This window comes from Macaca fascicularis, chromosome 3, assembly GCF_037993035.2.
Source record: "Macaca fascicularis isolate 582-1 chromosome 3, T2T-MFA8v1.1".
Taxonomy (NCBI): Eukaryota; Metazoa; Chordata; class Mammalia; order Primates; family Cercopithecidae; genus Macaca; species Macaca fascicularis.
In genome coordinates, this window is record NC_088377.1 from 11,223,205 (window position 1) to 11,247,050 (window position 23,846).

Genomic DNA, 23,846 nt, shown 5'->3' on the forward strand with positions numbered 1-23,846 from the left:
TAGGTATAAAGAAACAAACAAAAACCCAATTTTAAAAAAGATGAAGAAAAAAAAAGCTAAAATAACCTTTCAAGCATTCTGGACTCTGTGAATTTACATTTAACACACAAATTGTTATTATTATTACTATTATTGATATGGAATCTCTATCTGTCACCCAGGCTGGAGTGCAGTGGCATGATCTCAGCTCACTGCAACCTCTGCCTCCTGGGTTCAAGCTATTCTCCTGCCTCAGCCTCCCAAGTAACTGGAATTACAGGTGCCCACCACCACGCCTGGCTAATTTTTGGTAGTTTTAGTAGATATGGGGTTTCACCATGTTGGACAGGCTGGTCTTGGATTCCTGATCTCAAGTGATCCACCCAACGTGTTGAGATAACAGGTGTGAGCCACTGCACCTGACCCAAACAAATTCTTTTTAACCTAAAGACAAACTGTTCAACTCAGTATAATGGTGTTGGGCACAAGATATTTATAGGGTTTATAAAAACCAATTTATTGTGTGTAACACGTGGTGTGGCCTGATAACAGAGGAAACCAAAATTGCATGGTGAATATCATCATCTTTCAACTATGTGTGTCATCTATATATGTCATATAAGTGTCTTGAAAGTTAAAATTTGAGACCTTGTGATTGTGACGTCAAGGTCAAATGGCTCTTCTGCGACAGCCCTTAGTGCATTTTATTCATTATTTAAAAGCCAAATAAAGTGTTCTTTCCTTCACTTTAACATTAATCAAATGCCAGGAAATGAGCCCTACTGGGTGCTCAGGACGCAAAGATAAATAAAACACAACCTCTTCTAGAAGGGCTCACAGATGACTGAGGAAGCAGCCCATCACAGCAGCTAACTCTGATTTGGGATGATCTTCCTTGCGTTTGCTATTTTTCCATGAGTCTGCGGACTCAACGCTTATCTCATCTCCTTTCCTTCTCCTTGCTCTTAGGTTCTCTACTACTTTTTAAACAAAACTCATACAGCTTGTATTGCTCTTTTTTAATGAGAAAATAAATGAAACATTATTATAAATATTTGTTATAAAATATTAAATATGATTATGAACAATTTTAATGCAAAATAATGAGAAAATGCCTTACCTTTCATTGCAGGCTGTTCAGTACGTGGCCTTGTACGCTCAACAGAAACGGTCGTGCCAATGGCTACTTTCTGATGTTATGGTTCCTTTTTGACTCCTACATCGCAGTAGTTTAAAATGACATGTGCAAAAACTGCTCCTTCTTCCCTAGAGTTGTCTTTCCTTTCTTCTTTTTGGTAATAGAAACTCTGTCCTGCAGGTGGCAATGGCTGCTCAGAGAGAAACTACATTTCCTGCCTCCTTTGCAGCTAGGTGTGGTGGTCAGAGTAAATTCAGGACAATAAGATCTGAGAAAAAGCCATTCCTGGAGCTTTTGTGTTGTGCCCTAAAACAGAAGCTTCTAGTTAGCTATTATTGCTCTTATTATTGCTACTTTTGGCACTCTAGGAGAAAAAATTTTACCTCTCTCTGACCCCCAGGGAAGGAGTGCATATATACATATTATCATCTCTCTTATCTCCCTCTGTTGTAAGAGCCTTCTTTATCTGCCAGGCTTCCTGTGGAGCTCATTGAAATCTTACTCATATTTGCCTCTCTAGTCCCTGAGTATACTTGGCACATTAGCATGTCCTATAATATTTATGAATGAATCAAGGAATACCCTGTACTGCATCATGTTGATTGGGGTCATCTTTCAAAATAAAAATAAATCAAAGTATTGCAAGAAATAAATCAAAGTATTGCAAGAATAAAAAAAAAATAAATCAAAGTATTGCAAGAATCTTACCTTGGCTAGCATGGTGGCTCATGCCTGTAATCTCAGCACTTTGGGAGGCCAAGGTGAAAGGATCACTTGAGCCCAGGAGTTTGAGGCTGCAGTGAGTGATGATTGCGCCACTGCACTCCAGCCTGGGAGGTGGAGCAGAACCCTGTTTCTTTAAAAAAAAAAAAAAAAAAAAAGAAAAGAAAAAGAAAAAAAAAGTATTTTATCTGTTTTTGCCAGTAACTCAAAATTGTTGATAGCAATTGATTATATTTCAATAATTAGCCCTTCCCCACATCCCACCCCATGCCATACACATTGAAGAATGGACTTTATGTTTCTGCCATCCATGAAACATCCAAATATCTAGACATCAGTGGCAACCTTTTGTATTCAACAACTATTCATTAGTGTGTGACCACATTCTTCTGCCAATGTTAAATGCTCATTTTAGATAATTTATTTGGTGGGTGCTTTATAGGAAATTCAGCTTTCCTATGAAGAGGTGGATCAGATATGTTCCTATAAACAAAGATGATTTAAACACATTGTAACTGGGAAGAAGATGTCATGTTTTAAAGGGAGGCTTTGTTTATGGAATTACCATCCGAATAAAGTAACATTTTGGAGCATCTCTGGGTGATGAGACCCAAAGGAACGACACTAGACACTGCTAGGAGCCATCAGTGCCATCTTCCATTTTTTGAACTACTGCAATTTTCCCTGATTTGGGAACCTCAGGTTAATTTTCTTTGGGCTCTGAAAACTATCTCGGGACACCCTCTATCAATTGCCATTTATGTGGTAGGAGCATAAACAGAAAGGCCCCTTTTCTCCCCTGAGGCAGGGTGGAAAGAAGAAACAAGGCTCTTGTACTAAAGTGTCACCACATGCAGCAATTGCTAATCGTGGTGGAAATAACGTGGTCTTTTCCTTTCCCCTCATTGCTTTTATATAAACAGCCAAACACAGTGAATCAATTTTTCAAACAAACTTGTAAAATCAGAAAATACAACGACCTTTAACAGTTGGTAGCATGAATTATCAGGGCCTACAAAGAGGTTTTTAACTATTGAAACATGTTGGCAACAGGACAAATGAGGTTTTCCCCTTCCAACCCGTTAAAAATAGCTTTTATAAATTCTTAACTCCCTCTGATGGTGAGCTTACCATTAATCACCTTTATGACATCTTATATTTAGGCCACGGATAAATCTATGGGTCCTAATCAACCACTTTCCTGAGGAAATTGGCCAAATCCCGACTGGAGGTGGGGGATGAATCACAACTACCCTGCTATTCAGACAAATCTCTTTTCAAGTGCCCTTAAAGCCTTTTTTTTTTTTTTCATACACCAGCGAAGACAGCCACACAGGAAACAATAATAGTTTAATCTCTTGAAAAATTTCCTTCCTGCATTGCATTGCTTTCAGACAGGTAGTCAGAGCCAGCCAAGGAAAATTAGCAGCAACTCCTGCCAAGAGCAGGCTGCTACTTGAGCCTGTTCATTTCACTGCCCTCCTCTTCCCTGGCTGCAGCCAGCAGCCTACTTGTGCTCCCCGGGACACTGTCTCCTCCATGGGCCCCCAGTGGGTGTTCTTCTGTTCAGAGGTGACCTAACTGACATTGGGAAAGAGAACAACAAGGTGAAGAGCTGCTTGGTGACTCACTGCATGGCTAGATATTTTTAAAGCCTCTTCTTCCTTCTTCTCCTGGAGTTCTCTGGAGCTTCCAGTAGGGAGGACAATGTGTTATCTGGAGAAACACATCTGGCTCTCAGAAAAATGCAGTTCCTCGCAGCTGGAGCCATTGTGAAGCTGTGTCTGTCCTTTGCTCATGGAAGGCTCCCGTCTGAGTGGTGAGCAATGCAGCCTATTTGCAAGACCTCTGGGAGTATTTTCATTTGAACAAGGCTCTAAAGAATCAGCTGTTTCTGAGATTTCTGAGATACACATGTCCACTGGCTTTACCTTTGGCAGGCGGTGCAGGACACCAGCCTTTAGGGATGCTCAACAATTCATTGCAGATTTCGTGAGAACCATCATAGACATTATTCCTTAGAGGTTAGGCGGCATTTTTCATGAAGGCCTCAAGCTGCCTCAGAGGAGTTTCTTCTAACAGCAAATTTATTCAACTGTGGACAAAAAGAGTCTCAGCTTCTCCATAGGCCATTGACAGCAGGCTTGGCTTCCTGGATTGCCCATGCCCATCTGTCCTCTTGACCCCATGGCTACTGTCTTCTCTAACCATCGACCACATGCAGGCTTCTGCTGTAACACACAAGCCAATGCTTCAGCTCAGAGTTCTGGCTTCTCTTCCAACAGTGTTTTTATTCTTTCCCTTGCCTTTGTAATTTCATGAACAACTTGCAGGGCCTGGACAAAGTTAGTTGCATTTCTATCTCTTGTGTATTTCTCCCTTCCCCTGTGTGTGGTATGTATAAAGAAAAAGTAATATGTTTTATAGAGACTAGAATGAGGAGGGTGGGGGAAGATCCATTGGCCGAATTTCTGATTGGCACAAAGGAAAATGAACAAAATTAGTTATTGTAAAAATAGCCCCTCAAAGCCACCCACGGTGTCTGGAAATTCTCTGGAACTGTTCCCATGCATTTTTAGGCCAAGCCAAAAGTAGATGAAATAGCGCCTGTTTTCATCTCCTTTTCCCTCTATTATCAAGGATAACTGAAAAGTAAGCTCTGTAGTATTTTCCGTAGACAAGTGCCTTAGCTAGCCAGGAATATTTTCACAGCAGTCCAGGTAAGAACGTCGGCAATCCATATTCACATAGGAGCCAAGGAGGAGCCCACCCTGTTGTGAAGGAATAGCAAAGGTCTTGAAGATGTTCATCATGGTGTTATTTATCATGTCAATAAATTATTAATAACCTCTTTCCAGCAATAAGGAAGTGCTAAAATCATTGTCTAACATCCATTCAATGGACACCATTCACAGCTATGAAAAGACACATTTTCTTTTTTTTTAATTTTTATTTTAGGTTTGGGGGCACATGTGAAGGTTTGTTACATAGGTAAACATGTGTCATGGGGATTTGTTGTACATATTATTATGTCACCCAGGTATTAAGCCCAGTACCCAATAGTTATCTTTTCTGCTCCTCTTCCTCCTCATCCCCTCCCCATCAAGTAGACTCCAGTGTCTGTTGTTTCCTTCTCTGTGTTCACAAGTTCTTATCATTTAGCTCCCACTTATAAGTGGGAACATGCAGTATTTGCTTTTCTGTTTCTGTGTTGGTTTGCTAAGGATAATAGCCTCCGGCTCCATCCTTGATCTTATTCTTCTTTATGGCTGCATAATATTCCATGGTGGATATGTAATGCATTTTCTTTATCCAGTCTGTTATTGATGGGCATTTAGGTTGATTCCATGTTTGCTATTGTGAACAGTGCTGCGGTGAACATTGGCATGCATGTGTCTTTATGGTGGAATGCTTTATATTCCTCTGGGTGTATTCCCAGTAATGGGGTTTCTGGGTTGAATGGTAGTTTCACTTTTAGCTCTTTGCGGAATCGCCATACTGCTTTCTACAATGGTTGAACTAATTTAATTTACCAACAACAGTGTATAAGTTTCCCTTTTCTCCACAACCTCGCCAGGATCTGTTATTTTTTTGAAAAGTCACATTTTTGAAAGAAAGCTACATTGATGGCAGATACTCTTACATTAAGTGAAAGAAAAGTAGGATGTACTGTTTATACTATTTTCTAATTTAATTATATTTATTGCAGAAAAAATTATTTCTGGTTAATGAAATTATGAGTGATTTTAATCTCATTTTTATAACTTTTTCTATTGATAATTTCTAAAATGTTTTTAATGAAAGATGTTTTTAAGTAGTCATACAGGCATCATTTCTGACTGGATCACTACAACCAATTTTACTTTTCTAGAGCCTTGAATTCCTCTTCAATTGTCTTCTTTTCTCATGACTTTGCCCATGGAAGTCTATGTAATTTTTTTGGTTTTCTTTGAGACAGAGTCTTGCTCTGTCACCCAGGCTGGAATGCAGTGGCATGATCTCTACTCACTGCAAGCTCCGCCCCTGGGTTCATGCCATTCTCCTGCCTTAGCCTCCTGAGTAGCTAGGATTACAGGTGCCCACCACCATGCCTGGCTAATTTTTTTTAATTTTTAGTAGAGACGGGGTTTCACTGTGTTAGCCAGAATGGTCTTGATCTCCTGACCTTGTGATCTACCCACCTTGGCCTCCCAAAGTGCTGGGATTACAGGCATGAGCCACCGTACTCGGCCTTAGGTTTTTTATTTTATTTTATTTTATTTTATTTTATTTTATTTTTTTTAATGAGAGGGAGTCTTACTCTTGCTCAGGCTGGAGTGCAGTGGCGTGATCTCAGCTCACTGCAACCTCTGCCTCCCAGGTTCAAGCAACTCTCATGCCTTAGCCTCCCGAGGAGCTAAGTGCATGCCACGACACCCAGCTAATTTTTGTATTTTTAGTAGAGGGGGCATTTCACCATGGTTGGCCAGGCTGGTATCCAATTCCTGATCTCAAGTGATCTGCCTGCCTGCCTCGGCCTCCCAAAGTTCTGGGGTTACAAGTGTGAGCCACCATGCCTGGTCATAATTTTTTTTTCTGACTTGTTTTTTAGTTTTTTTTCAAATTCACTCTCCTGTCTGGCTGTGAAACTCCAAGGTGATGCAGAAGCTTTCTTCTGTATTTCTGCTACTTCGACTCTCCCAGAGATGGTTTTTCTTGGTTAATCAGAACTTCATCCTAGGTAGCATTTCTCATAGTCTCCTCTACATTCGGATAGAGGAAGTTATCACCAAGGAGAGTGAAGAATGCATCAGATGTGCTGCTTTCTAGAACAGTCTGCAGGTGAAAGTTCACCTGCTCCGTGCTTCTTGCATGGCCAGACTCTTCCTTCCACACCTTCCCCCGGCCTTTGTTCTATTCACATACTCCCCCCGTGATATCTCGGCAAACCTTCTGCTGATTATTTCTTTCTTGTCTTCTACTCTGCTTACACCTGAGGTTGGCTGTTTCCTCTTACATATGCCAGATCCCATCCCTGTCCCCAGGACATTGAAGTCTAGTCCTCTGTTCTTCCTACACACCTGTCATCACACTGACCAACTTGTAGGGGAATCCTTAGTCTGATTCACTCCTTGGGGCAGAGGTCACTTCTGATTTAGCCCTCCAACCCCAGTGTGTAACATAGCAGTCATTTTATTTTATCAATATATTATATTTGTACATATTTAGGGGGTGCATGTGCAATTTTATGACATGCATAAATGTGAAATGATCAAGTCGGGGTTTTTAGTGTATTCATCACCCAAGTATTTCTCATTTCTGTGTGTTGGGAACATTTTAAGTTCTCCCTTCTAGTTATTTTGAAATATGCAATATACTATTGTTAACTATAGTCACCCTACTCTGCTATGGAACACTAGCACTTGTTCCTTCCATCTAACTGTATGTATGTACCCATTAACCTACCCCTCTTCATGCCCCCGCCTCCCACCCACACACCCTTCCCAGTTTCTGGTATCTATCATTCCACTCTCTACCTCCATGTGCTCACCTTTTCTTAGCTCCCACCTATGAGTGAGAACATGCAATATTTGTCTTTTTGTGCCTGGGTTATTTCACTTAACATAATGACTTCCAGTTCCATCCATGTTACTGCAAATGACAGGATTTTATTCTTCTTAATGGCCTAGTATTCCACTTTGTACATATACCACCATTTCTTTATCCATTCATCTGTTGCTGGACACTTAGGGTAGTTCCATATCTTTGCTGTTGTGCGTGGTGCTGCGATATACATGGGAACACAAAACCTCATTTCGGTAGGCACTCAGCACAGTGATGTGAACTGGATACTGCCAGCTGTAGTTTTGATTTCCAAAAGTGCAGGATTAGTTTATTTTAAAGGTGGGTAGTCCTGATGTGGTTCCTATCACATCAACTTTCAGTGGTCTTATTTAACTCCTTCTACTAAAAATCTCATATTTTCTTTATTTATTAGCTATACCAGGTGCATTGGTTTCTAGTTGCTACTATTTATTTTCTTTAATTCTCTCAGGTCACACTTACCTAATGATTTTCATACAGTGACAGATACTATGCCGGATGGATTTGCTTGTATAGTTTTGTTTGAGAAGTTTTCTTCTTTCTCAATTTATATTTGAGAGCTTCTGGAAGGAGGAAGGGTAGAGATGAGGTAGGCAGGAAAAGGGAGAACCCGAGAAAGGCATAGGGAGAGGGACAGAAGACAGGGAGGGAGACGGATTTTATGCGCCCAGAGAACAGTGAGAAGCCCTATCTAACTGTGCTCACAGACAGGTTTGACACCAGGTAGAGGTAAGAACATCAAGGAACAAAGTGGTCAGGGAAAAAGTTATGTTGACTCGAAAGTTTTTTTTTTTTTTGAAAAAAAAAAACATTGAATTAATGATGCTACATCTTTGAAGATGTCTTTGGAGAGTGGCATTACTATATACATAGCTCCTGAAACAATAAAAATAGGCAAAGGTGAGATATTTGAGAGGTATTTTATTTATTTATTTATTTTAGATGGAGTCTTACTCTTCTTGCCCAGGCTGGAGTGTAATGGCGTGATCTCGGCTCACTGCACCCTCCACCTCCAGGGTTCAAGTGATTCTCCCTGCCTCAGCCTCCCGAGTAGCTGGGATTACAGGCACCTGCCACCATGCCTGACTACTTTTTGTATTTTTAGTAGAGATGGGGTTTCACCAAGTTGGCCAGGCTGGTCTTGTACTCCTGACCTCAGGTGATCTGCCCACCTTTGCCTCCCAAAGCTCTGGGATTACAGGTGTGAGCCACCATGCCTGGCCAAGAGGTATTTTAAAGGCAACACGAGGGGTTTGTCTTCTGGACACATGAAAGTCCGAATGCCCTGGATCTGATGTTTGATAAGATATCTTTTCACTATCCATAATTGGAAAGGAAATTCTGATGGAGGAATCAAATAAAATTCATAATAAACAGGACATAATTGAATGGCAAGGAGAGAGGTAGTCACCCTTCGACAAATGTCTGTCTTAGTGCCAGCGCTCTTCTGGAGGCTTATAGCTGTAGTCAGATGAGCCCCGTTATGCCTGGCTTAACTTCATGAAAGTTTTGTGACATAATAAACAAGGTGTGGTGGGAACCAGAGTGAGACTCAGGCTGGTCGAGCCTTGCCTAAGCACTCAGGAACAGGATCATGTGAAACAATACCTTCCCCAGGTCATGGCTACGTCGGGCATCAGCACTTTGCTTATTTCCTGCCAAAGCCCAGGTGAGTCAGGGAAGGTTCATGTACCTCTGGCCTTTGTTCTTAAAAACTTTAACTCTTAAAGATGGTTAACCTTTTTGGGGTGCTGTTTAGAGGTGTTTAATTTTTCTAAGTTATCTAAAGTTTCTATTCTGGTGCTTCTGTTGCTGTAAACTTCTCAAGGACAAGTGTTCTCTTCCTTCCTCAAGTTTACTTTGAAAAATGTGCAGGCACCAGCAAATGAAATTACAGGGAAATCTTTCAGTGTACAGATGGGAAAGCACACCGTTTTGGAATTCAGATTGAATCTGTGCTTTCCCAGGTTTGGGTTTTCTCAGACAAATGCCACCTATTTTTACACAGGAAAAATTCTATCAGCAGTTTTAAGTACCTCTCAAATTTGGGCACAGCAAAGAAATTATAGTTGATCCTTGAACAATGTGGTGGTTAGGGATGCTGACCCCCACCATGCAGTTGAAAATCCATGTATAACTTAACCAATAGCCTGCTCTTCAAAAACGTAACCAATAGCCTACTGTTGGCTGGAAGCCTTGCTGATAACACAGACAGTCAATTAGCACATATTTTGTATGTTTTATATATATGTGTGTATATATATACACAAACATATACACACACACACATATATTATATACCGCATTCTCACAATAAAGTAAGCTACAGAAAAAATGTTATTAAGGAAAAGGTGGATGAAATACATTTACTATTCATTGAGTGGAAGTGGATCATCATAAAGGTCTTCATCTTCATCATGTTTATGTCGAGTAGGCTGATGAGGAGGAAGTGGAGGGGTTGACCTTGCTGTCTCAAGAATGGCAGAGGCAGCAGAAATGGAGGAGGTGTAAGGGGAGTCAGGAGAGGAGGCACACTCGGTATAACTTTTACTAAAAAAGAGTCTGTATATAAATGAACCTGCATAGTTAATATCTATGTTCTGCAAGAGCCAACCGTACTGGAAAAACAAAACCCATAAAATCTCTTCCAACGGGTTGAGCAAAGAAATGGGAAACAATATTAAGGTTTGAGGTCTCCCTTTTCACTGGTAATAGCTTCTTTGGCTGTTTCTTCCACTCTTTATAACACACTTCTTTAGCAGGGACCAGGGACTTTTTAGATTCAGCTTGCTATATGCTTTTATGAATTCTATAAACAGAAAGGGATGTGTGCGTGGGTGGGAGAGGAGGGGAAAAAGAGGCAGAGAGAAGAGTGGTGGTCATTTGCAGGAAGGCTTCTCTGACTGCTAAGAATGTGTGAAATACTGCTTATAATTGTTACTCTGCAAAATTAAATACACTTTAATTAGCAATGAGCAATTTACCACACATTGGCTTCCACACATTGGCTTTCTTCAGAAGTCAACATGTGGTATATTGGAGTGAGGTAGTTGAGGAGAGCAGGCTCTGGAAAATAAGGTGAATATATGGAGGGGAAATGGAGGAGGGTGAAGGGAAAGGGTTCCTTTGCAATCTTTCAAAGTTTACTTGTTTCTTGAAGCCGTTATCAGTTTATCATTTATAAAAAAGGTAGAACTGTAATAGGACTGAAAATGGGCTGTGTGGGGAGGATGCTAGTTTCCTCTTCAGAATGCATGGAGTCACCAGTAGTCCCAGCTACTTGGGAAGCTTAGGTGGAATGATTGCTTGGGCCTAGGGTTCAAGTCCAGCCTGGGCAACATAGAGAGACCCTGTCTCTAAAAAACACCAGGGAAACTGGTGTTTGAATCTTGGATCAAGCTGAAGGTAGTCTGAAAAGCAAGGAATGGGCCAGGCGCGGTGACTCACGCCTGTAATCCCAGCACTTTGGGAGGCCGAGGCGGGCGGATCACGAGGTCAGGAGATCGAGACCATCCTGGCTAACACGGTGAAACCCCGTCTCTACTAGAAATACAAAAAATTAGCCGGGCGTGGTGGCGGGTGCCTGTAGTCCCAGCTACTCGGGAGGCTGAGGCAGGAGAATGGCGTGAACCTGGGAGGCGGAGCTTGCAGTGAGCCGAGATTGTGCCACTGCACTCCAGCCTGGGAGACAAAGTGAGACTCCTTCTCAAAAAAAAAAAAAAAAAAAAAAAGAAAGAAAAGAAAAAGAAAAGCAAGGAATGTTCTAGAACATCAAGTCTAAGGGAGTGGAAAGTAAAAATGAAATCCAAGTTGAGGTGAAGACAGAGTCTTATCACTGACTCATCAGTGGCTGTGGGCAAGGAGGAGGATAGGATGGTGCAGGGAGAGCTATAGGATAGCATTTCTGGACTCCCTGAAAAATGCTGAGGTTTTCCAGTTCTCTAGCTGCAGAAATTAGTCCTCTGGGATATAATGGGGATGAATTGCTGACTTTCAGTGCACAAACTCATTTCTATTAGAAAGGAATGGCAACTTTTATGTAATCCTTCTGAGTGGCCATTTTGTAGGCATAGGATGGTTCAACTCATGGGTAATGCAGGCTTTCGATATTTGCTTTAGGAAATGGCCATAAAGGAGGAGAGTCTTGTAAGGCCTCTCATGCCCATTTCTGGAGCTCACAGTCTGGTTTGGTGTGGAAACACCTAAGTATGCTCTTTTCACAGCTTCTTAACAAACAACTCTTAGTAGCTCCAACCTCTTGTGGAAATTAAGCTTAACACTGAATAAGTTAAGCAAGTGAGCTGTAACCATAGTCATCAGACCATTTTTCCTGGGTAATTTCTATAAATTAATCTGATTATTTTGTAGACTGACTTCATAAGAAATGAGGAGCTGGAATACAGGTCCACATTATTCATGATGTGTAATATAATTGAGATTAAAGATTAAATTTTAGTCTTAATAAACATTGAAGATGTAGTTAGACACCATAAAACCAGTTGTGTTTAATGATTCCCAGCATTTTCTTCTGTCTCTCAGTATGTATGTGAGAGGGAACTGTGAGTTAAAAATAAATAAAACCTCACTTGTCACATGACAGCTAACAGCATCCATCCATTTCCAGAATGGCAACTTTTGACTCTCGATTTTAATAATTCATGAAAGAGGAGAGGTGTGGTTCCTTCAAAAGCAGGTGAAATGGACCCTTATCAGCCCATTAATTCACTTTCCTGCTGTGACTCACAGATTGATGGCAACAGTGAAACTTCTGTAGTTTCATAAAGTATAGTTTGATGTTTACATAATCATGTGGGTTGTTTTTAACCTTTTTTGTTAGAATTTTGTGGAACGAATAATGCACATAGCAAATAAAAGTTAACTTACAAGTTTATCTGGTTGATCAATGTATAAAGATAAACTACACACATACATAGATTTAACTCTACAAAATGGACATATTTAGGTAAAAATAGCCAGCTATTACTAGTTTCATAAGGTACTAATTAAAACACATACGTGCAAACATGTTGCATTTCTACTTATCAAAAAATAATAATGGAACATAGTGCAATTATAGTAAGATAGATTGCAAATAATAACTTTTATAATAAAACACTAAACAAACTAATTTGTAGAGTACTCAAGGACAGTCATTTTTCTTCTGTATGCAGGTAGTGTGTTTTGTTCTATGAGGGAATTTGGGGTATGGGTTGCTATGGACCAAATTGTGTTCTTTAGAATTCCTGTGTTGAAGCTGTGATTTCCTGTGTTTGAATGTAGGGCTTTTAGGAGGTTAAGGTTTAATGGGTCATAAGGGTGGGGTCCTACTCTGATAGAATTGGTGACCTTCTAAGAAGAGAAAGAATATTACTCAGCCACAAAAAGGAATGAATTAGTGGCATTCGCTGTGACCTGGGTGAGATTATAGACTAAAAGTGAAGTAACTCAGGAGTAGAAAACCAAACATCATATGTTCTCACTCATAAGTGGGAGCTGACCTATGAGGATGCAGAAGCGTAAGAATGACACAATGGACCTTGGGGACTCAAGGGGAAAGGGTGGGAAGGGGGTGAGGGATGAGACTACAAACTGAGTGCAGTGTATACCGCTTGGGTGATGGGTGTATCATAATCTCGCAAATCACCACTGAAGAACGTATGTAACTTACTACCACCTGTTCCCTAATAATCTATGGGAAAAAAATAATAGCTTTTTGTTCCTGTTGCACCACTGTTCACTCTCGCCAATGAACAAGTCGGTCAAGAAACTGTGCCACAGCCATGGCTTTTAAAGATCCCAGAAAAACAACCATGGAGCTGGAGGTGGTGATTTGCTGAATTCGAATCACACTAATGAGCCGCCACATAAAATCTCCAGAGAAATGTGTGCTGACTTGATCAGAGGAGCAAAGGAAAAGAATCCTGAAGTGAAAGGACCAGTTAGAATGCCTACCAAGACTTTGAGAAGTAGTACAAGAAAACTCCTTGAGGTGAAGGAGAAAACATCTAAGACATGGGATCGTTTCCAGATGAGAATCCACAAGCCACCCGTTGACTCGCACAGCCCTTCTGAGATTGTTGAGTGGATGACTTCCAGCAGTATTGAGCGAGAGCTTGAGGTTGAAGCCACCATTGCAGATTCTTAAGTATTTTAATAAATTGGTTACCAGTTTAAAAAAGAAAAGAAGAAAAAGATACACCAGAGATCTCCGTCTGTGTGGGCAGGCCCTGAGGAAAGGTTGCCTGAGGACATGGTGAGGACTTGCCATTTACAACCCAGAAAGAGAGCCATTACCAGGAACCTGCTCTTAGACTTCTGACCTCCAGAACTGTGAGAAGATAAATATCTGATGTTTAAGCGATTGAGTCTGTGGTATTTGCTATGGCAGCTGGAGCAGACTAAGACAGGGATAAGGAGGAGGTAGTTGAAGTCAGAAGGCCATCCTAGGGGCTGTTGCATCTGAGCAAGCAAAATCTGTAAATAGATTTTCCTTTATGAGTAACGAGGAGGAGTTGTATGGAGCTGAGGGGATGTGGGAAGCAGCTTTGTGCTGGGAGCACACATGCAAAGGCTAGTGAGTTTGGGGACCTACAGGCAGTCCAATATTGCTACAAATGAAAACTCAGTGGAGGCTGGGCCTTGGAAAACCTTGTATGCACCCATGGAATATGAATCAGCTTCTGCCATGGTCCTGATAGCTTCCATTTATGGGTCTACCAGAAGGCTACGTCAGTCTTTGTTAAGCTGTGAATTCTGAGGCAGAGAGTGAGTGACAAAGAGGCTGAGTGATAACTGAGGTTCCAGTCACCCCCACATCCATCTCTCAGGCCCAGAGGTCTCCACAAGTTGATGGTGTAAGCAACAGGGAGTTGGTGAAGGGTAAATATTCCTAGGGTGCAGGTAAAAGGCAGTGAAGGAACTGCAGTCCCATTCCTAATTCTACACTGAAGAGGATGTGATGGGGACAGAGAGCAGAGGACAGGCTCGGGTGACTTTAGGTGATCTGTTCAGCAAGAGGTGGACAGGACTTGCATCGTGTGGGAGGGATCATTTAAGGGAAGGAGTCCGGGATAACTCCCAAGTCTCTGCCTGGTTTCACCTGTGGGGAGGAAGCAAAGAATCTGGTCTGAAGTAGTGACATTTTTGATCTTGGTGGACATCTGGAAGGCAATTCAGCCTAGGACTTGCAGAGGTCTGGGCCAGACAGATGGGCTTGAGAGCAACCCTGCTTCATTTCCCACTGCTCCTAAGTTTTAGCTTAGTTTCTGCTAGGTTCTACAGATGGATGATAGGATCACAGCAGGAACTAACTCTCCATCTTGTCCACTCAAGGTCACAGGAATCTGCATTTAGGTTTCCCTTAAGGCAAAATTGGTGGTGTCATGTGAGAGGAGTTGGGGTGGCAAGAAGGGAATGTTCAGTGACTTAAATACTTAGGAACACATCAGCCAAAAATTGTGTGGTGTGGTAGGAATTTAAATTGTGCTTGTGCAGCTTGCCATGCTGGTCTGAACTTTCAGCAGAGTACCTTGGATTGAAAAATAACACATGTTGTAGGCAAGACACTTTCATGGACTTGGAAGGAATGACTATGCTTTCTACATATTTAAAGAATTAGAATTTAGGCCAGGAGCGGTGGCTCATGCCTGTAATCCCAGCACTTTGGGAGGCTGAGGTACGCAGAACACGAGGTCAGGAGATTGAGACCATCCTGGCCAACATGGTGAAACCTCGTCTCTACTAAAAATACAAAAATTAGCCAGGCATGGTGGTGCATGCCTGTAATCCCAGCTACTCGGGAACCTGAGGCATGAGAATCGCTTGAACCCAGGAGGTGGAGATTGCAGTGAGCTGAGATCGCACCACTGCACTATCTAGGCTGGCAGCAGAGCAAGACGCAGTCTCAAAAAAGAATTAGAATTTAATGCCCACTTATAGCATTATAATTTATTATATACATAGTGTCACTAAGACTAACAGGAGCCCCTATCCTCAGGAGCTTAGGTAGAGCACAAATGGGTACACCCCAAATCAGAACAAACTCGTGGAGGGGCTGGGCTTCCAAAATTGTCATTGCTGCAGCCTATCATGAAGCAGTTGGGTTTCAGGGGCAGTGATGAGTTCCCAAATTGGATAAAGAGAGCTATGAACATTGACTGGCAATACTTTGGAGGCCTAGGATGACTATTCAGCTGGCTAGGACAGGAGCAGACCCTGTGAGATGTGTGGAAAAGGATCCTTGAGAAGATGGTGCTATGGTTGGGCTGTGTCCCCACCCAAATCTTGTCTTGAATTTTAATACCCACAATTCCCACACATCGTGGGAGGAACCTAGTGGGAGGTGATTGTGTTATGGGGGCCGATCTTTCCTGTGCTGTTCTCATGACAGTGAGTGAGTCTTACAAGATCTGATGGTTTTAAAAACGGGAGTTTCTCTGCACAAGCTCTCTCTTTGCCTGCTGCCATTCGTGTAAGATGTGTCTTGCTCCTCTTTGCCTTCCATCATGATTGTGAGGCTTCCCCAGCCACATGGGACTGTGAGTCCAATTAAACCTCTTTCTTTTGTAAATTGCCCAGTTTCAGGTATGTCTTTATCAGCAGTGTGACAATGGACTAACACAGATGGGATGAGGGAGAGGGAGCTGGAGGTTTAGAAACACTGCTATGGATGGAGGTCTGAGCAGGGAGGAGGATGGATGGAAAACAGTCCTGTCCAGAGGAGGGCGACAGGGAGTCGTGGTTCCTGAGGAGTGGCAGGGAGTCAGGGAGGATGCTGGTTCCGCTGTGGAAAGCAACAGAGCAAGGAAAGGAGATCCGACCCCGTCATGAACGAGGCTGGACACTCCTAGCCAGTGTACCCAGGAGGAGAGAGGTGAGAGGAAGCCTGGGGGAAATAACCTGAATATTTGAGGGATGAGCCTAAGAAAAGATACATGAGGTGAGGTTTTTAGAGGTGAAGAAAGACCACAGAGATTATGGGCCTGGGATGGCAAAGGCAGCAGTACATGTTTGCTTTCTCCTTGGGCAGAAATAGAAGGAAAAAAATCTCATGAATCCTAGAATCTTATGCATTTGCTAATTAAAGGCAAAAAATGGCCTCTGGGAAGGGAACTCTGAGACGCACAGATTGCAAGTGAGACGATGGTGAGGAACTATTAGTATTTAGGGGCTCTCTGAAACTTCGAGAGATAAATTGGGTTTGTTCAGGTATGGAAGACAGGAATTTAAAGGTCCAGGGACAAGTGGAATCCATCCAGCCATTTTTGTACAGGAGGAGGAAGAAAAAAGAAGTAGGGTCACAAAAATAAATAAGTAGGAGTTCAGAAAGTTAAGGAGGCTGGGTGCAGTGGCTCATGCCTGCAACCCCAGCACTTTGGAGGGTCAAGACGGGAGGATTGCTTGAGGTCAGGAGTTCAAGACCAGACTGGGAAACATAACAAGACCCCATCTCTATTTAAAAAAAAAAAAATAAAGTGAAAGAAAAGGTCACAATACAGGGAAAAGTGAGCTAAGAATCTCGGCATTAGAGTGCCCTTGATGTGGTCCTGATTCGGCTATTTCCATCTGTGTTCCCTGAGCCTAACCTCAGCACTGGCCTCTCCAAACCTCTTTTCAGTCCTCTCATTTTGAAAATAGGGCCCATTACACATTCTCTGAAAGCTTGTTGAGTGATTTAACCACATAGTCTAGGGGAGGCACTCATCAAACATTAGGCCTCTCTTTTTGATTTTTATTCTATAGTGGTATCTATCTAGAGGTTGGTGAAGACAGTGTTGTGGAAGAAAAGTGGGAAGGATGAAATACACGGAAATAGGACATACACGTAGAGGGGAGTCCTTGATGGTCATCTGGCTTGATAGGGAAAGTTAGAGAGCTCTCCTGAACTACAGTGACAGAGCTTGGGGTTATAACACACACAGCTCCAGAGAAAACACTTTGCTTACCATATTTCCTCTTCTGCTGGGGCTCTGGCATCTTCACTGGTCAACAGGCAGCAAGGATTCGCAAAGCCTATTCCGAATTTATCCAGGTCTTTGCATGAACGGCTTCCTTCTCCCACCTTCCCTTGTGAGGTCCAGCTATTAATTACACTAAGTGACAAAGATTCTCCTTGCTGCATGATGGACACAAGGATGAATCTTTGTTACTGATTGCAAATAACAGAACGAGTGGTGGCCAAGAGTCAGGCTGGGAAAACACGCTTCAAGTCACGCAATGGGCATATGGCACTTTCTTCTGAATTGACACAAGAGGCTGCAGAGAAACAGAGTGGGTATTATTTTGTTAAGTTCCTCCTATGAAAATAGAGCCTCCGTCCTTTTTTTTGCTGGTTCAGTTCTGGCACTGGAACAAACTGTCTCTTTACATTAGTTCAGTTCTGCAGAGAAACGCTCATTTAGAAGGAAATCATTGGAAAATCCAGGCAAGAATCCATTTTTTAAAGTCACAACTGAATGATTGCTTTCTTATTGTGCTACATGGGGCTGGAAAAATCATTCCTTTTTGTACATATTTTTCTTTTTTAGCTTTGTGTTTTCATTCTGCTTAAGACACACATATGTGCCAAAAATGAAAACATTTTCAAAGGGCAAGTTTCAAGGACTCCTAAAAATAGGACCGGTTGCCAAATATACATTTTCCCAATATGTAAATGGCTGAAAAGGAGCACAATGAAAAGCATATGCTATTCAAATTTTCTTCAGAAAAACAAGAGCCGGAGGAGCTAACTGAATCTCTCTAAACTAGTGGCTTCCATGTAAATTTTATCTTTAAGTCTTTAGACATCATTCTTTGCATATTTTACATCTATCTTTTAATCAAGACTGAAACAAGCTACTAAGTATAATGTTATTTTCCAAATGGGAAAAAGTCATTTCATCACATCAGCCTGTAACTTGACAAGAACCTTGCAAATAAGCATTAAGGCCAAAAAAGGTATAAAACACTGAGAACATCTAGGCCACTTGTGGCTGCTTCCCAGATCTAGGGGCAAATCCATGAGTTGAAAAGTAAAGGCACATTAGTTCGGGTAAGAAGTCTTATTTCTTGGCTTCTGTGGCCTGCAATCAGGAATTACCTGAAATTCTTTCTGGAAACAAAAAGGCAGAGCATATATACATTAATTAAAATCAAAGAAGTCAATGGTGGAAGGGGTTTGCTTAGCATTCTGTGGCTGTCACCCAGTATGAATGGATGTTCTCTATTCTTAAGCCTGTGCCTTGTAATTTAGGAAAATTATCATTCTTTGTGAAAAATCCCATTGGTGAGCTAATCTCTCAAATGCCTTCTTTTATTTTCTGAAAAAAAAGTTTTTTGATCAATGAGTCAACATGTTTAATGATTATAAGTTGTCTTGTCAAAGGTTTACAGACCTGCATGGCTGTATCCTTCTTGGGTGGGCTTGTGCGGGGCTGGAGTCCCCCTGAATTCCCTGGAGACCTCCTTTTCCTTCAGCAGGCTATGGAGGCAGTGCTTGGCTAGAAAGTATGGCTGACAGTCTACACTTTTATCCTTGGAATTATCTTGCTTTCCCAGCCCTGGTTAAAATTTTTCTTTCATATCTTAATATTTCCTTGATAGACCATGGGGGAGGGAAAAAAAACTCAGAAAAGGTTTCACCCTTGCTGTTAAAAAGTTGTGGCCTTTGCTCACATTTGCCAGAGAAAGTGGCTTATGCCACCAATTAACATGAATTATTAACTCATAGATTAATGATTTATTAGAAACCTAAATCTGGCACTGCCAGATCCAAATGATTTAAACAAAAACAAAGAAAACAACATAACTCTGATTATAACAATTTGTAGACAATGCTTGGAATAAGCAATGGCGTTTTGGCTTTCCAAAGGATTTCTTATTTTCCCTCTAATACCACACTGACTGAAGAGTCAAGCAAATTCATTAATTAATAATACCTATAATGACCCATGCAGATGTTGGTTTTAATTTTTTTTTATTTAACAAAGATTCATTGATATGGTTCGTCTGTGTCCCCACCCACATCTCATCTTGAATTGTAGTTCCCATAATCCCCACATGTCATGCATGGGAGGGACCTGGTGGGAGGTAATTGACTCATGGGGGTGGTTATCCCCATGCTGCTGTTCTTGTAATAGTGAGTGAGTTCTCGTGAGATCTGTTGATTTTATAAGGGGCTTTTCCCCCTTTTGCTCTGCACTTCTCTTTGCTACTGCCATTTAAAAAAGGACATGCGTGCTTCCCTTTCCACCATGATTGTAAGTTTCCCGAGGCCTCCCCAGCCCTGCGGAACTGTGAGTCAAATAAACCTCTTTCCTTTCTAAATTACCTAGTCTCTGGTATGTCCTTATAGTAGTGTGAGAAGGGACTGATCCATTCATATACCTCTTTCTTTGTGTCAACTTCTATTTGAAACATTTGCATGTTAATTTATTTAATTAGTGTTCCTAACGACCCTCTGACTTAGACATTTATTGTCATCTACATGTTACAGGGCAAGGAGAAACCATGCCAGAGTCACACAGATAGATGGTGACAGGCTGTGTGACCTCGCCAGGGCTGCCCAGACAAAGTAGCACAGACTAGGTGCTTTAAACAATGGAAATTTATTCTCTGACAGCTCTGGAGGCCAGAAGTCCAAGATCAAGGGGTCAGCAGGAGTGGTTCCTTCTGAGGCTGTGAGGTAGGATCTGTTCCTGACTCTCCCCCAGCTTCTGGGAGTTGCTGCAATCTTTCACATTCCTTGGCTTTTAGACACATCACCCCAATCTCTGTCTTTATCTTCACAGGGCAGTCTCCTAGTGTGCTTGTTGTTTATGTGTCCAAATTCCTTTTTTTTAATATAAGAACATCAGTTATATTGCATTAGGGCCCACCCTAATCACCTTATTTTTATTTGATTACCCTCTGTAAAGACCCTATCTCCAAATAATGTCATATTCTGAGGTCCTAGGGATTAGGACTTCAACATGTGGGTTTTGGAGGTTCAGAACACATTCAACCCATAACACTGGTAGAGCCAGGATTGAAACCCATGATGTCTTGGGTCTGTGCTCTTAACCACCATGCTATGCTGCCTCCCATTGTTTGGTCTTTTTTAAAATAGATAAAGCTCATTAGGGCAAGTTCGATTTAGAGTATCTTATTGATCCCTATACAAGACTTGTCCTCAGGGTAGGTGCTCTTGTGGACAATGTTTCCTTGAGCCCAGGAAGGGATGTGCTTAAATTTAGAGAGATCAGATTGGTTTGCAGCTAGAAGGTCTCTAAATTCTCTTCAAGCTCTGAGCTCAGAATTTGAAATCAAAAAGCTCTTTTAGTTCCTCCTGTCTGACTCCCTAGCACCTTTTCTTAAATCTGCATTTTAAAGGGATTGGAACAGGGAGAAGCCTTATTACTTCCTTTTTTTCTTCCAAATTCCTGTTCTTGGAGCCATGATTGTGTTACATGGCACCTCTGCTACCTTACAAATCTACTTGACTCATCATATCTTAAAATGGAAAAGGGAAACCGAAAGGTCTGATTCTTTGGACTCATAGCTTGATAAGGAAGCAAAGCTTGAAAATCCTTGTTCCTTAATGGGGAAGGAAAAAGAAAAAAAAAAAAAAAAAAAAGAAAACAGAGTAGACAAAGGAAAATCAGAAAAAGTAAGAGCAGAGAAAATAACTTGGCAAATAGAAGTAAAAATAGGATTTGGGATTTGAGAAATTGTGCTTTGTTTCATGAAATGCCAATTTGCAAAGGAGAAGGGTGATGGCTGACATTCCAATGATGAAGCCTAGGGTGGAGCTTTACACAGTACCACGTCTTATCACTTCATCCACCCCACCACCGAGCTCACTCTGACAGCTGTCTGGGAGATTCGCTGGAAAGATTAGATTCTCAAAAACATATGCTGCATTTGGCTCCCCACCTCCATATTTTTAGGGTTTTCTCTTTCCTTATTGTTTCTTTCTTTGTGTGTGAAGACTTACTGGCATTTAAGTGCAGTTTATATGTCAGATTACTTCCTTATTTTTATTTTCCTTTGAAGCAAAGAATGTCATTAAAAATCATGCAGGAGGGTGACAAGCAGATTATAGAAATTTGTTCCTATTTTCTTGAACATATTGTCCACCTTTTTCAGTACGTTTACAAATTTGCTCTGTTCTGAAGGCAGAAGTGATAGAGTCAATTCTAAGTTGACTATAAAAGAGGACAGGGGACATACAGAGGTCACTTCAGAGGGTAGGATTGAATACAGAGAGAGATCAGGGCTTGACTGGGGCCACATTGTCCTGCTGCATTTCTAAGGAGGGTCATCAAATCTATTTAGAAATGTCTGACTCTTGCCTTGAAAAGACTGGTCCAGAAATTTGATCCGGCTCTTACTTCTCTCACCCTCTTAGGGGCTGCTCCTCTTTGGAAGCTCCCATAAATGTTAATTCATACAGAATCCAGCAGATTAATAGACTGCAAAAACTGCCACAACTCTTCACTTTCCCCTGTATCCATGTTCCTTGTAATGTGACTTTGCAACTCTTCCTTCAAGAGGTGGAGTCTATTTCCTCTACCTTTGAATCTGTTACTGGCCTGTGACTTGCATTGGCCAATAGAATTCAGCAGAAGTCACGGTGTGCCCTTTCTGGGCCTAGCGTGAGAACTCAAGAGGTCTTACATGTGGCTATTCTTTCTTAGAACCCTGCCCAGATATCTTATGAATAAGACAAGACAGAGTAGCTTGCTGGGGATGAGCAGACACATAAAGCAAAGGTAAGATGTTCTAGCTGAGGCCACCCCAAACGAGCCAATCCTTAGCTGACTCCTCAACTGAGCAAAGATGTAGGAATGAGCCCAGGCAAAATCATGGTACCCATCCAAATGAGCCCAGATCAAGTTGCTGACTGAATCATGAGCTAAGCAAATGGTAGTTGCCTTAAGCCACTAAGTTTTAGTGGCTTAAGTTTTAGGTTTGTTATGCAGGAATAGCTAACTGATGTACTAGCTTGGAAATTTGATTAAGTTTTGTGTTTTATGTTCTTTCTTGTTGCTAATGTTCTTTGGAGAGCCTCAACAAATGTTTATGTATACAGAAAACCTAGCACTGTTGGTAATCCCCTCTCCTGCTCATGGTACAATGATCATTGCTAGTGGAGAATATTATAAGTTGGTCCTTGAGTTCACCTTTGGGCTTTCCTCTTCATAGTGGGAGATGTAAGATAAAATATTTGATCCTTTATTTTGGATGCAGTGCCCTGGCATACCCCTTGACCGTTGGACTCCTAAACATTTTAGTGATGTAGCAAGCCTCTGAATCTTCATAGGCTTTTATCTCTCATCCTCTGGAACATATGTGTCTGACTTGTACTAGTCAATTCTTGCTCATTTGGCCTGCACTACAGAATGATGTCATCTGTAGTGCATATCCATGTGACGTTCTATGGAACGCCCAGATGTAGGGATGTCCAGATCTCCACAGACTATAATATGACCAATGGTGAAAGAGGTAACATAGTCCTTGGGGCAAAACTGTAAAGAAATATTTTTTATTCTTTCTATTTCATTGCAAATAGCTTCTGATCTTCTTTTTTGATGGAATTAGAAAGGAGTGGCTTCACCAAATCAATGGCTGTGTAGAATGTACCTGAGACATTATTCATCTCTCCAACAAAGATATCATGTCAGGAATTGAAGGAAAAAATGGCTGCTGCTTAGTTGAGTTTGAGTGGTCTACCATCGTCCTCCAGGATCCAGACAGTTTCTGCAGGGGACTTCCCATGGAATGTGATGATCTGGTGGGTTTTCTGGGTGTCTTCTGTCATATCTCCTCTCCAGCTTGTTCCCTGCAGTTGCTCCCAGCGACTCTGGCATCGGAACCTCACTAAGTTCAGACAGCACTTTTCTCATGCTTTGAGGCTCCATCCTAATAGCCAATTTATGCAGTCTTCTGGGGTCCCTGCTAAAGTAGGTTAAATACCATGCAAGGTCAATTTTCTGTGCCAAAGTCCGGTTCCTGGTTAGAAGAGACTGGGACCTGGCACTTAGATGCAAGGCAGCAGCTAGCGTGAGGCAAGCAAGGGGCCCATGGTGCAAAATTTAAGGAGGTGTTGAAGTGTTCACTCTCAGGTCCATGCATGTTCAGGGAGTATATGAGTCCTGAAATTTTGTCCCCTAGATGCCTCCCTCACCTCACCTCACCTCATCCCCAGCTCTGCTCGGGTAGAGGAATCTGTGTTGATGCCATTAAAATCTTGAATCCCTGGGTCCTCCTGAACCCTCTAAGTTGCAAAAGGAGCCCACACCTCCTGGGAAGAGCCAGAACTTCCTTCTAGCCTGGCGATAGTACAGAGACCTCTCCTCTGCAAGGTAATGAGAATCGTCTCCTTAGTCTGTGCTTACCCCACCCCTTTTGGCCCTTAGACCTATCACTATGGTTATAGCACAGCATGCCCCAGTGGATGCTGTGC

General features: G+C 41.8%; 1 long non-coding RNA gene and 1 pseudogene across 2 annotated transcripts in view; both read left to right on the forward strand.

Annotated features, from left to right (window-relative positions):
* The window catches only part of LOC107129073 (uncharacterized), a 523,695-nt gene that overhangs the window by 158,163 nt on the left and 341,686 nt on the right, over positions 1-23,846 (forward strand). The gene's annotated exons all lie outside the window — the stretch shown is intronic.
* LOC123572203 (small ribosomal subunit protein uS10-like) lies at positions 13,204-13,908 on the forward strand (annotated as a pseudogene).